General features: G+C 33.8%; 1 long non-coding RNA gene across 1 annotated transcript; it reads left to right on the top strand.

The window, feature by feature from the left end:
- Positions 1-2287: 2287 nt before the first annotated feature.
- Positions 2288-11968, top strand: LOC108377975 (uncharacterized). Its single transcript, XR_001849378.1, has 3 exons — positions 2288-2299; positions 5824-5829; positions 11871-11968. It is a non-coding gene; the product is annotated as an uncharacterized LOC108377975 (long non-coding RNA).
- The last annotated feature ends 1111 nt before the right edge of the window (positions 11969-13079 follow it).

Raw genomic sequence — 13079 nt, 5'->3', positions numbered from 1 at the left:
AAGCTCGACATACCTTGGCATGTGGTTGCACTCCGATGACGGCATTCACCTAAAGGTTATGCGTGGGAGAAGGTTGTAATAGTCTCTCTGTAAATGTCGTTGTCTGTACAGCGTTAAGTACAATGGTTGTTGCATGTAATTCTGGATTTCGTCCGTCAGTTTAGTGGTGCATTCTGACTTGCCTAAGAGGAGCTTCTGTTACTAATAAGAGGCTGTTCAGTTGCGCGCGACTCGCGAACCCCTCTGCGGGCCTCAGGCTGTCAAAAGTACCCCCTGAATTCGTAGATAATTCAATATCGGAACTGACTTCGTTTTTAAAAATTAAACTTCAGAAGGGAGAGGATAACAACCTGTGGTATTTAAACCGAGTTAGATTGCTTTATCGGGTGAAACGCGATCATTCCGGTACAACAAACCAGCTGTCATGGGAACTAGGTTAATTGTTAACTAGTACGCTTTTGAGGTCGTAGAGAATTTTATTTAAGTGGGAGTAAGTGGAAATTTATACTTGTACTAATGTAAGTCTCGGAATCCAGAGTAGAATCTCGTTAGACAACTATTTTTTTATTTTGAAATGAGTAAGCAATTGATAGCTAAAACTATCTCTCGGCAAACTAAAATTACACAAAATAAATCTACTGCTTTGCATTACGCAGAAGCATGGTCGATAACAACATCTAATGAAAAGGATCTTAGGTTTTTCAAGAGAGAAATTCTGGATAACGGTTAAGAACCTTTGCGTATTGGCAATAATGATGCCGGTATTGGCAAGGAAAGAAGAAGGCCTCATCTGTGTTGGAAGCACTAAGTATACAAGGACTTGATTTCATCACGAGCGGGTATGGTGGTTATGGAGTGATAAAAATTAATAGTCATTATTCATATGACCACTGCCTTAGCATACATATCCCCTGGAATAACAGATGAGCCAAATATCATAAGCCATTCAATTTTGAGCGAAATCGCTATTAAATATGTACTTAACTTAATTCCCGGAAGCTTGCTGTAATTTTGGCGTATTTTACATAAACATATTCAAATACATTTATGAGAATTATATGAAATTTATTAATTGACGTCATTACAAACTAAATACATATTACCGTATGCATATTTGGGCGTTTCTAATAGATACACGTGTAAATAATACATAGGCATATTTTTGTAGAAGAGCATCATTATATATAAGTATGCACATAATTTTACACATCTTCGTTCAGCCGTTGAATGCCTTTTATAATGCCTATGTTCATACAACTAATAATTATGTAAATTTATAAAGGCAAAGGGACGATGATTTGTTGCGCCAGGGTGCCTTTATAAGCTGCGGGATGCCAGTGTCTGCCCTTTGTGATCACCGCTATGTTCGTAATGATCACGCATTGATCTTAATATCAGGTCAATAGGCAAGCCAATAAGAGAAAGCTATAAAGGAGCCATGCAAGTATAAAGTGTCGCTTGTTATGAACATGATCTTTTATTAATTCAGATGATGTACGCATGATTAAAATTTATGCTTCTAAAACTATATACCACCTCATTCGCTTACTAAATTATTTTTTACATACATATTTCGATTAATTTATCGCTCTAGCGAACTCGCTAGTAATGAATTGGGATACATACATATGCAAAAATAAAAATGTATAAAAAAGAGTTTAAACATTAAACAAATAAAAGAAAAATAGCCACAACTCGTCAAAATGTTACTTAACTTAATCTGCTGACCGAAAGTGTACCTTACAGGGCACCGATCTTGACGAATCTCTTAGTACTTAGATATTTTATGTAGACTAATTAGCAAATAAATCAAAAATAGCTCACGAAACTACTCGGCTTCCATCCAAATGAAGGCGCTTAAAAGTAAAGCTCCATACCTGAACAATTAGGTTCTATGGAGGCTATAGATTATATTGACCCCATTTTGTAATTTTCACTCTAAGCTTTTTATTGATAATGAGCGAAAACAGTACGAAATTTCTTCCTCTTAACTACATAAATGCAAGAGTTATAACACAAAATCTCATACCTGAACAATCAGTTTTATGGGAGCAAGATGTTGTAAGTGATCCGTTTTCGGTGCTTCAACAAATGATTATTACATTATAAAAATACACCCGCTTGATGAATTTCCGTTTGATTTCAAGAACACTAGATTCCGTTCAAACAGAATGGCACACGACATAGCTAAATCGGCTGAGCTCGAAATTCTGCTAATTTTTGTATACTTTTTAATCGGCCAAAAATATGGAAATCCTTATACATTTATACATATCATCACCTGCAATTCAAAAAAAAAGTCATAACTAATAACAAATTCAAAATTCACTTTTTGATTTATATGATTGATTTCATCGAATTAAAACACCCAAATAATTTTATGAAAAAAAAATAAAAATATTAGTCACGACTTTTTCAATTTCAGTTGCGATTTTGTTACGTCTTTTTGTATTTCATATGAGGATATGTATTTAAAAAAGTTGCGACTTTCCGCCGGGTTAACCAAATTTGTTATATATTTCGGCAGAATATTAAGATTTACTTGAGCTGGACCGATTTGAAAATACCTCTAGAAATGGAGTTTTTTATGAATAAAAATAGTTTCTTAAAATCCCAAAAATGACAAAACGGTTTAAGATTAAAAAAATTCTTCAACGGAATCATAACAATGAGATTTTTGATGCCATTTTTGAACTTTTTTCAAAGACTTGTTTAAGAACAACTTGAATAACTGAGTCAAAACCATACCGATATAGGCTTGAGGTACCAGTGGAAAGGTATTTTCTCACCCTTTTTATTTCTTTGGAAAAAAAACTCATTCACATGCCAATTTTTTACAACTCTTTTATCAACTTGCAATGTTGTATGTCCAGACCAAATGGCAAAGTCTAGATATCAACCTAGTCTAGATATCAACCTGATCGTAGGTATCATATCAAAGACATACAATTAGAAGACTCTAGATATCGCCTCGTCTGAAGAAATTAAATATTGCGCCTAAATATATGCACCACATACGCTACAGCGAAAATGGACGGCACGCCATTTCTATAAATTAAATTAGTTGCGGCTATATGTATGTATGTACATTAGGGTGATCCAAAAATAGTAAAGTCGGAATTGTAATGCTCTCACCCCCTAGGATTGTTCTATATCGAAAAAGGTATACCCCTGTTTTTAATATGTATGTATGTATATACATTAGGGTGGTCCAAAACAGTAAAGTCTGAACTGTAACGCTCTCGCCCCTAAGGATTGTTCTATATCGAAAAAATTATAACCCTGTTTTTTTATTTTGAAATCAAAAAATATTTAGGGTCGCTCAAAGCGCTCAAGTTTTCCATGTATTTTTATATGGGAAAAAAAACTTTTCGTAGAAATGGTATAGAATCCTTGAAAATCAATATTTTTCGATGGGAAAACTATGTTTCTCTGCAGCAGATTCCCAATAATAATACCCAATTGTTTGTTCAACCATTTTTTAATACCAGCGATTTTTTTTTGGTCCGCCCATTGCATTTTTCGGGGTTTTTATGGGTTTTTGGCGGACCTGTAAATTATAGTTGTGACGAAAAAATTGTTGAATAAACAATTGGGTATTATTATTCGGAATCTTGTGCAGATAAACAGAGTCTTGCGAAAGAAAAATATTGATTTTTAAGAATTATGTACCGTTGCAACGAAATGTTGTTTTTTACATGGAAAACTTTGGGCGCTTTGAGCGACCTCTAAATATTTTTTTATTGCGAAATAAAAAAAGGGATATATTTTTTTCGGTATAGTGAGAGGGGGTGATAGCATAAAAATTCCGACTTTACGTTTTCACATGCATTTTTGGACCACTCTAATGTACATATGTGTGTATGTATATATTCAACGTGAGCACAAAACATTTTGCTTGCGTAGTCATCAATTCTCTTTTCACTGCAAGTTGAATTATTTTAATATGTATTGCAAAATTTTATACAGACAAGACTGAAAAGTAGAAAATAAATAAAATAAAATAAAACTTTTTGCTATACGACGCTTTTATAAATGCGCTAAAAATTAGAAAATAATATTTCTCAGTCTCTTAGAATTTGTTTTGTTTCATATCAGTTCAGGTCTATTACATGCGACCCACGCTTTTCATTTTCAATCTCATAAATGGTATATAAGACTTTTGCTAAAATTTCTAAATCAAAAGTTATCAAAATAAATTCTGTGGGACTGAGAAATATTATTTGCTAAGTTTTGGCTGAGTTATCCAAGTTTTTGTTAAACCAGTCTTTGAAGAAGGTTGAAAAACAGCATCAAAATCTCATTATCATGATTCCGTTGAAGAAATTTTTTAATATTTTTATGTAGATTACTTAAACTTAAACTGTTATGTGATTTGAGCGATTTTAAGAAACTATTTTTATTCATAAAAAAATTAATTTTTGGAGGTATTTTCAAATCGGTCCAGTTCAAGTAAATCTGAATATTTTTTCGTAATATTGGGAGTGATGCAGTCGAATATACATACGTACATACATAGAACTCTGTACACATATTTACGAGATTAAATTTTGGTATATTAGATATGGCCCAAAAAATTGCAGTCGCCTAATTATGTAGGTCAAAATTGTGTATTGACACGCGACTGTCCGACTTCAATTTACGAATTTTTCGCTTTTTTAATTTATTCAAAAAAATCCTTACGTCCTCAATTGTTTCCTGCTGTTGCCTTCAATGCCTTTGGCCTTTTTAAGTTTTTTCAAATGTATTTTTTTATTGTTTGTGCTCGCGTTTAGAATGAATGCTTTAGGTTATGTGCTGCATGCAAATCCCCAGACCTTCTAACTCATAAGGACGCAGCAGCAGATTATTAAGCTGTCCGGTTTATTTTTTGGTTTTTGTTGTTATTTTAATATTGTTTTTACATTTTTGTATTGTTGTGGTGGCTTACCTTTGAGTGCACACTTGACGCGAATTTCTTGCCAACGTTTATAAAATTAAACCCCTTCGGCATTTACGCCGTCGCATTCTGGCGTGTTTATTGCTTGCGTAACGAATGGCGGAAGAATGAATTGAAGGCAGGCACGATGGGACACAACGCAATAAGCGAACGGGTGTAGATGGTTTGTTGCACCTGCTACAACGCGAAATTTCATTTAATTTTCTTTTCAGTCCACTTTTTATAAACAAATTTCGTTAATTTTTGAACTGGAAATTATATTTTTTCGGCAACCTCATAAATTTTAGTGTTAAGTTGTAAAAGCAATTAAATGCAGAATGCGTCACTTAAACTCTTTAAAAGGGATTAAGAAAATTTTCTATTCAGTACTTACACTATTCGACCCGATCAAATTACCAATAAACTTTTCCATTTCAGGATTGCTTAATTTAAGTGCCATTTCTTTTATGCTTACATATATATGTATGTACATATGTATATCCTTTCAGAAAATTTCATGTGATTAAATACATGCAATGTACATACATACATACATATGAGTATAAATAAAAACATATTTGAAAAAGTATTTAATTACATATCTGTATGTATATTAGGGTGCTTTGTTTTCGCGACAATTTTTTTAACTCCCACCTCGAAATTTTGTGGGAAGTACCTAAAAAAAAATCCCTGAAATTTGAGCTTTTAATATTATTATTACGGGTCAATGAAACAAAATTTTCATGAAATTGTCGTTTTATTTGGCCTATCTCGTAAATAACAAGAGCTACAGGAAAATTGTAAATTCAATTTCCTACAAAAATCGCTAATATTGATATTTCTTGAGATATTTGGCCGTATGCATAAAAACTAGCAATTGCTTAAATTTATTTGAACAAATCGAGAAAAAGGTCTGAAATTCTGAGAAAAAGCATTTACTTAGGATTTATGCATACGGCCAATTGGGTTTGAATTTGTGGAAGTGTGGAATTTTCATGGATTATTGAGCTAAATTGTTGTAGAGCCTAAACAGTTTTGAAGAGGACTCGTTCTGTCCAAAAAAATGTTGCCCTTCCTGTGTTTGATGTTACACTTAACCCTGTAAAAAGTCATTTTTTTCGTCCTTTTGTCCTTGTCTAGCTCACGCATTTCATAATAAATATTGTCGTTTTAAACAACCATCTAATTTTTAGGGCAACCATCTATCCTGATAAAGGTTCACAGGGCAGAGAATGTGCATTTTTTGCCTTACAAGAGTGCGACATTTTAAGAAACGAACACAAAATTTCCTCACACTTTGCCTTTAATTTGGAATCGAACACGGAAAGAGAAAGGGGCAATCAAAAGGCAACATTTTTGGTAGAAACGAAATCACCATTTTTTGTTTGCTTTGGCGATAAAGAACTAGGAACGAACTAGAAATTTGGTTCACTAGTTCGGGTTTTTCCTGCAGAGTATTCATAGGTAAATATGTATACACATATGTATGCAACCAAGTATTGATGTACAAATATAAATATGTATAACTGTTCATTTGATTTTAATCTATGTGTTAAACATCTTTGATACGGTCGCTAATACTTACATACAATGTTACAATGTTTCTAAACGACTCTTTACTTTAAGCGCATCTTAATTTTGTAATCAGACTCTAATACCACAAAAAGCTATGAAAAACAGCAAAGAAAAGTAATTGGCGATTCGTGCTGACAAATCGTCAAACAAAGCAACTTCAATGTAGTGACTAACAATAAAGCAAGCTTCTTATAACTCATTATAGATCGCATGCCTTTTTCAAAAGTGCGTTAACTCAAAATTTCCTGTTTGTCATAAAACGCAGTAAACTGTTTCTGAGATAATAGGTAATCTCGCGAATGGCGAGCCTGCTTTTCATGAAATTTTGTATATACATAAATAGCTTTCAGCAGCCACCATGTTAAGTGGCAGAAAATTTTCCTTTTTCCGTAAGGTGGATCAGAGACCGATCTACTCGAAAAAATCTTATTTATGGTCAGCTTTGCTTGAAATTTGGTATGTGGGTAGCTTATTTCCTGGATTAACATATATGTATAATACTTTTTTCTGATAAATGGACCAATGGCCGATCTTTTCGAAAAATCTTAAGTCGGACGGATTTCGTAAAAAAATATTATGTCATGTCTCCGATTCGCTTCAAGTTTTTTTATGTGAGTTCTGTACATGAAATAAGCTAACATGTGTTCGAGGAAATTTTTTTCTTCGGAGATACCATCTGTCAAAGTTTAAATTTTTTCGTGATTCTGACTAATCATGTACTTCTTCAAATCGTTATATCTCGCGTTGTGCTCATCGCAGAGACTTCAACTTAATTTCGTTTTAAAGCTAACGGGCTTAATACTTCTGTATATAAGATGGTCAAGATTATTCTAAAACTAACTTAGCTGTTAACAGCTGAACTTTTTGAAGTTGACTTGCAGTGAAGACCAGTAAATAGAGGAGTTAAAATTATACCATCGTAATTTTTCTTTAATTCTCTTTAAAAAATGTGGGCCAAAAAATGGGGGTTTCTCAAAAACTATATTTAAAATACTTTTCTTTATGACAAGACGGAGAATCAAAAATTTTTTGTAGTTTGTTTTCGAAAACTTATGTTGCGATATATTTAGTAAGGTGTTAAACATCGGGTTTTTGCAAAAAGTAAAATTTTATTGTGGATTCCGATAGAATACCTATCCAAGAATAATATTTGTATGTCAAGATTTTTCTTTAAAGCGACAAACCCCTAGAAATGGGCGTGGCAATTGTAGGACTAAAGTTGGCAAAACACAGATTTCATTGCGGATTTCGGCCGAATATCGCTTCGTTAACAATATTTGTTCCACAACTTTTTCAATCCATATAGGCAATTTGGCGAAATCCACCAAAAGGTCTAAATTTTTGAAGTTTGGTTTTAATATAGCCACGCCCATTTCTAGAATATTCTTGGTATGGAGATATTTGAACTCAATCCGATACTCATGGACAAAAGTGGGGGTTATTGGAGAAGGGGGTGTGACGCCTTCCACACATACTGAAATTTTACTTATCTGTAAATACATAAAAAAAAATTCTTCGGTACGTGTGTCTGTGAGTGAACTCCTCCTAAACGACCGAAACGGTTTGAATGACAATTTTTAATGTTTTTGAGTGGGTCCCTGTATAATTTAGGTTCACAACTTAAAACGTCAGGTGGCGCTGGAATTGAGTTATTACTAAAAATTGTATTTATATTTATATTGATAATTGCATGCCCTGTAGTTGAATAGAGGTTTTTTGCAATAGATCGTTTCGGTCGCGGTAACTAGGTGACCTGCTCCCTCCTCTAAATCTAATTTAATCTAACTATTGCAAAGAAAAAGTTTGCAAGGTGGCGCTGGATTCGAGGTATTGGTAAAAATCGTCAAATGAAGTAATTCGGAGACATCAGGGATCAAAGCCAAATTACCACCGTTAAATCAACCACCAGCACCATTGCAATCCTTGCTTTACGGCGAATAAACAGAATAAAGAAAATTCTTTATAAATGCCTACAAATGGCTTGGGTTCCAGCCCGGTTCAACCCAAATTCAAAAAAATAAATAAATAAAAAACTAAATATTTTTTTTTTTCTAAGAACTTCTAACAGATTCTCATACAAATACAATCTTCGTTCGAATCTGGCGTAAAACTGTAGGTAGATCCCCTTTGTGTGACAACATCAAGGCGCATGCCACTAGTCGATGGAGAAGCTGGGCCAAACACCAATCTATGATTATTATTATTATCAATACTCCCCCATTTTGAAAATTTTACCATCTGTACTATAGATATTCAAGGACGTTTTACCATCAAACCGGGTCATTGTTGCCACGAGAACTTCATTAGGTTATTTAAGACGGAAATGCAGGATATGCCTTTTGATAACGACAAAAGCAAACGTGAAATTGAATTGTTGGTGAAAACCTTTGACCAAATGATTCAAAAAAAAAATTATTTTGGGCGGAACGAAGTTCGCCGGGTCTGCTAGTATAAATACAAAATTAGTTAACGCAGGGTTAAATTTCTATATTCTTATATGAGGCAATGTCTTGCAGCATTGAAAATTGGGTCTGAGTTAACTTTTTTGTCATTTGTTTTGATTTTTTTACCATAAATATTTTTAAAAATATTTCAATCATTTACAAAATTCTATTCGTAAATATGAGACTGGGACTCAGACTACAATCTCCCCTCTTACACAAGTCGTCTAAAGCTCATAAATTTGCCTACATTCATCAGTCGGATTGAAATGCTAGGTATAATATTTATCGTAAAATTAATGACAGGTTTGAATAATCGCCCGGCCCTTCTGGCTGAGATAAACTTTAATTTTCACTCTCGAGTGTCAAGACACTTTCGACCTCTGTTTTTGAAGCCATGCAAACCTAATTTTGAACTAAACGAGTAATTCCGTTGTTTATGTCAAGATTTTTACTCTCAGCCCAGCACGTTTGACATATCGGACTCGATTTTTACTACAAAGAAAACTATCATTTTCACTGTCAATAATTTAGTTTATTGTTTATTGAAGAAAGCAATGGTTGTACAAGTAAGACAATAATTGAAATACTATCTTTGGCATATCCAATCAGCTTATGAATTTGATTCTGTGGCTGAATAGTTTTAGATCTCGACACTTAACAAACTCCTGTTTCCACTACTCAGCACCAAAAAACCAAAAAAAAAAAAAATAAAGTTCCGTACGTCATGCGGACTGCGCCCCTCCTGTCGGCTGGGCGGGAAAGGAGGGTAATAACCGCTGGGATTAATTAATTAATAATATACAACTTAAAATTATTTCAAGTCCAAGTACTATGAACATGCAATATATGTACATAAATACATACACAAGTGCATACTTACATAGACGCACAGTAATTGCAATTTGGCATAGTGGCAGCACTCATTCAGCTTCTGCTCTCCTCACGGTACTGGTGTGGCGATCGTGATGTGCTTGCAGCTCTACACGCCCAATGTTTGTTGTTTATCCGTTTGCCTTAGGGATGCAAACGCCCCATTTCAATCGGTTGTCTATTATTGATGTAGTGTCAAGCATACAGGTTATCGTGCGAGTAAATTTGCTATGGAAAAGGCCATTGAGACAGAATTAGCTGCAAAAAAAAGTATTAATCCTGGATTGGTAGTGCGCTTTTGTAGTACGTTAATGGTATTGCACGTCTAAACGAAACCGATCTCAGTGTGGCGCTGTATACTTAAGTAATATTTAAAACATGGTTTAAGTTAAGTTAGGAAGATTCATACAAGTTTAAGTAAGTCTTAAGGAAGTAAATATTGACTTACATTAAACTCAACTTAGACTGAATACTTTTTCTTTATTTTTAAGAAGAGCTACCGAAAAAAAATTACTTCTTTAAAGGAATAAGGAAGGGTTTTACACAAAATCATCGCAATATCCCAAAAAATAGTAAACTCGTATTTAATATCAATTTAAGAATATTAATTTATTTGTTTCAAGTACTATATTCATTATATTTTATGTAAATAATTACTTGAAAACGCAGGTTTTTACTCGAAACTAGGAAAATTTCGTGGTTTTTAAATTAAATACTACTTTTCCTTAAGTTTAGTGCACTTTTTTTTGGGTGTATAATAAACACAGAAATTTAAGCGTGGCGGGTGGGACAACGCCGACACCCGGTGCTCTGAGTAGTTGGATTCGTATCCCAATTTTATACAAACTATAAATATTTCGTTTAGAACGGCTTTTTCGAATGTAGTTAGTATTTAGAGTGTTAAGTACAATTTTATGCTTTAATGGCATTATTATATTTTAAAATAAATAAAAAATTTACCTTGTCACGGGTGGGACAACATTTTGTGAGAGTTGGGACTAGTCACTTTTGATGACACATAGTTCGTAAGAAAAATAAACGCTACTGGCTAGATGTGAATATTTATTATATTTTTAATAAGGTGACCTCATCTGAACAATACGAAGCTTAAGAGTTTATATGTTACGTTAAAAAATACATATTTTTCCGTAACGGACGGGATATCCAATATGCATTTTTTTTGAACGCTGATAACTTCTCACCATATAGGTATTTTTCTAATAACTTACCACCATTTTCAAGTTCATGAATTGGGGAATGCCTTGAAAACTGGATGCAAAAATATTACAGTATATTAGACAAGCATTTATAACAATAAAATAGAGAAAATATTGAAAAATAAATCTATAAAAATTTATTTCTAAAGACATATTCTACCTGCTTTAATGTTTTTACATATTTAAACACAATTTATGTAATTTAGTTTTTACCTGAGGTGACGTCTTCGCTGGAATGGCCCTATTATATCCTTTTTTTATAGCATATACAGAACGTTGATCCGGATAAACGGCGCAGTTGATTTGATCAAAATTGAGCCCTGGTAGACGGCAGTAATGCGGATTAATGACAGCGTAGGTTCGTGGTCCCGACTATAAGAATTTCCATCTAATTATAAGATACTGTTATTGTAATGTGGTGAATTAGTTGTTTTGGAATTTTTCAATAAAACTAAACTCTAAAGATTTAAATTGTGTACTTACTTAAAGAAACTCCGCAAAAAAACCAATTTGGAAGTTCGCTAGAGGATTGATATATTCTAGAAAATCATTTTTCGGATAATTTTTACAAGGGGTCTTCTCAGGGAAAATCTTCTTGCCTCAGCGTAAAAGTCTCTAAAAAATCTATGCCAAACTCAATATTAAAAAAAAAAGTGAAAAGTGAGTTTGGTTTAGTTTTTACTTCCAGAAAATGTTAACAACAAAGTTCGGGCTGGTTTGAGTTGTCATAAATTTGTCGCAAAGTGTAATATTTTTGGTTTCTTACAGTGAAACTGAAGTATATTCTTTTAATTTGAGATCCATTAATCACATCATAGCTTTTAACCGATTTCAAAAGAGGCGTAGGTTGTCAATTCGTCGGAAAAGTTCTTTTTATGTATGTTACCGCATAACTTTGGACCACGTTAACCGATTTCTATAATTCGTTTTTAAAGCAAAGTTGGTCCGATGCTAATTTAGATTAGATTCTATCATTGGATCATGAAGAAATTAATTTGGTTTTGTTTTTTGCTTTCAAATTTCTTGTTGTTTATCAGCTTTACTAGGAATTGCTGTCAATTATTGCCCTAGATATATGTAGGAGTCTGTGATACCCCGGTCCAAATGTCCAGGCTAGTGTTATAAAAAGGTTAACAGATATGATGTGGTATTTCGGTAATTTTCGTTAGCTCACTGCTTAGCTTTTTCGTTAAAGTTGTATACATATGTAGTTTTAATTTAGCAATAATATTGCGAATCAAAAGGAAAATAAATCATGAGAACGAGTAGAGAAATTCATACAAAAATTAAAGAAGTTTAAGAGAAAATATAATATTCAAATTTTAGTTTTCATTATAACATTTTTCAGCCTGTATCGGGAATTCAAAATTGCTTCAGCTTTCACCTTGGGGTGGTCTGGTAAGGAGAACCACATTGCTGCTTTAGCGCTATTTAAGTGCGAAATAAAAAAATGTCATACATCTTCAATACGCTCTGTCCGACCGGTGCTTAAAACTGTTTAAGGAGGCTGCAGATGTTAAAGACCGCCCCGGTTGGGCAAGTCCACTCACAGTTCGAACGCCGCGAATCATCAAAGCTGACAAGCCAAGTATTCAGCGAAAATCGCTTCAAGAACAAGAGGTCGTGGCAAGGGGTGACACGAATGTCACACAAAAGTCCATGAGTGTACTTTTTTAAAAAGACTTAGGGTCTTCAAACGCCGTACCGGACATTTGTTGACTGCAGCTTCGAGGCGATGGAAAAATGCAAATGGCTTTTGGTAAAGCGAATAACTTGCACAGAAAAATCGATCGCATGTATGCGTGGTCATCTAAGGAAGTAACCGAACTGATTCCACGGGTCGAAAGGGTCATCATTTAGTTCCATTCATGGTTTACTGGGGTGTCTTTTACAAGGGCGTCTTTGACTTGCATTTCTGCGAACAAAGAGTCAAAACATCGGCGGAAGTTTACTGAGAAACCATTTCGGGAGCTGTTGTAAAGCTACTAGTCGTGGACTTTCGAGCAGGATTCTACGCCGACCCATAAAGCTAAAACAACCTAATCCTGGCTCGAA

Source organism: Rhagoletis zephyria, unplaced genomic scaffold (assembly GCF_001687245.7).
Source record: "Rhagoletis zephyria isolate East Lansing unplaced genomic scaffold, Rhagoletis_zephyria_1.1 Rzeph_scaffold_13089, whole genome shotgun sequence".
NCBI lineage: Eukaryota > Metazoa > Arthropoda > Insecta > Diptera > Tephritidae > Rhagoletis > Rhagoletis zephyria.
This window is presented reverse-complemented; position numbering and strand designations above follow the sequence as displayed.